The sequence below is a fragment of the Belonocnema kinseyi genome, chromosome 4 (assembly GCF_010883055.1).
Source record: "Belonocnema kinseyi isolate 2016_QV_RU_SX_M_011 chromosome 4, B_treatae_v1, whole genome shotgun sequence".
In the NCBI taxonomy this organism is placed as follows: Eukaryota; Metazoa; Arthropoda; class Insecta; order Hymenoptera; family Cynipidae; genus Belonocnema; species Belonocnema kinseyi.
In genome coordinates this window covers 12295417-12297223 of record NC_046660.1, presented here as the reverse complement: position 1 = coordinate 12297223, position 1807 = coordinate 12295417, and the positions used below count along the sequence as shown (strand labels likewise).

General features: G+C 26.0%; 1 long non-coding RNA gene across 2 annotated transcripts in view; it reads right to left on the bottom strand.

The window, feature by feature from the left end:
• LOC117172016 overlaps positions 1-1285 on the bottom strand; it is a 2666-nt gene extending 1381 nt beyond the window's left edge. Inside the window, exons 1-4 of one of the 2 annotated variants that reach the window (XR_004466947.1) lie at positions 1135-1285; positions 848-1002; positions 326-551; positions 138-248 (exon numbers count right to left, since the gene is read on the bottom strand). This is a non-coding gene — a long non-coding RNA (uncharacterized LOC117172016). The remainder of the gene's footprint in view (positions 1-137; positions 249-325; positions 552-847; positions 1003-1134) is intronic. The other variant, XR_004466948.1, reaches the window with a different exon arrangement.
• Between the last annotated feature and the right edge of the window lie 522 nt (positions 1286-1807).

Below are 1807 nucleotides of genomic sequence, written 5' to 3'. Positions count from 1 at the left end.
TGAGAAAAAGAAACAAATCCAGCGATTATTTATTATGCATGTATTAATAATTTGAGGAAATAATATACTTTTTTGGACCACTCTAGTGAAAATACATTTTCTATTATAAATACCATTAAAAAAATAAAATCCGTCACCTGGTTTTTTTTTGATCCAGAAAAGTGAATACTTTTTTTACCGAATGTTTTTTCTTCAAATTTGCAGTATATAAGTAAGGTTTATATGGTTTAAAAATGTTGTTCTCCAATCTGAAAAAATGGATTTGATGTGTGAACTATCGGATTTAAAAAAAAATTATGTTCTTTTTCCGATTTTCAAATTATACCTTTATTCTCTGAAATTGAATCTAGGCAAGGAATTAGAAGATAAGTACTTGAGTCTGCTAATACTTCATTTGATTCGAAAAAATTCTATATCTGTATTTTCCTTTTTGATCAAGATTTCCTTATTTTTCAAGGATTTTTCGAAAATTTCAGGAGAGACAGGTGGATATCGAGAATTTAATTCTTGAAACTCTTTTTCTGGATCGAACGATGTATGGTAAGCAAAAGCTGAAAAAATAATCTTACGGTAATTTTTTGGTAACTAAACAAACTTTTTAAAACTAAACAAATTATTAAATTTGGACAAAATAATGCTTTTAGGCTGACACGATTTTAAGGGTTGATTATTTTTGGCTTTGGATTTTTTAAACGTCTTTTTTTTCTTAGTAGGAGTTATATTTGGTTCAGATTGCAACAATATTTCCAAATTTTTTAATTTTTCTGATTCCGTAAGTTCAATTTTTTAGGTTCCCCATTCACTTGGAATATGTGATTTTTTAACATGAAAAACTAGAAGATTTAACCTTCAAATTATTATCACTCGAGCTTTTCCGTCTTTTTGATTCACCTGACTGAAGCTTTTTAGAAATAATTTTTTTTAAGTTTAACTGTTTATTTTTTGCCGTCAAAATCGGATCCGTATCAGAAACTGCGTCGTCAGATTTCTTCGCAGACAATTCTAAAAATTTTCGTAATTTTTATTAGTCTGATAATTTTTTAAGTTTTTAAGAAAATTAATCAAATTGAAACCTCTTCTTATGACGAATGTCATAAACAATTGTATTGCATTTATAAAGATATTCTAACTGACCCTTATTTTTCACCTTGTTGATGCTAATTTCATAATATTGAGATAAAAATTCATTTTCTGCTTTGCTATCACTACTTGAAATCTCATTTTCATTTGATGTCATACTCCTCTTTCCATAATATTTTTAATCATTTTTTAATTATTACCAAAAACGAGAAATTTATAATTTCGCTACAGAAAATTCGTCGTGCTTATTATTATTTATTTTTGTATAACATAACCAAAAAGGACTGACGTTTCCTATTTTGAAATTAAAAAATTGACAATTAATTTATTTGAAAATAATATTTAAAAATAAACAGCTTTCTTATGTAAGATTAGATTCCCGTAAAACATTTATCAACTTTTTAAAAATAAAATTTTAATCTAGCCGAATTAAAAAAAATCGAATCAGAGAAATATTTCTCTAGAACTAAAGTAAAAAAAATCAATTTCTTTGAATTCAAGACAAAAAAAATTGCTTTGGCCGAGGACCATCGAATATTTTTCTTTGATTCAAAGAAGAAGAAAAGAATTCCTGCATTCAACCGGATTTTTATTCATTTTCAATTTTTTAAATTTATTTTACGGGAGCAAAAATTGCAGAATTTTTTTTGTGTACTCTTTTAGGTAAGCAAGTAAGTATATTTAATTGAAAATTAGGAAAATATTCCAGCTGAATACAGGAATTATT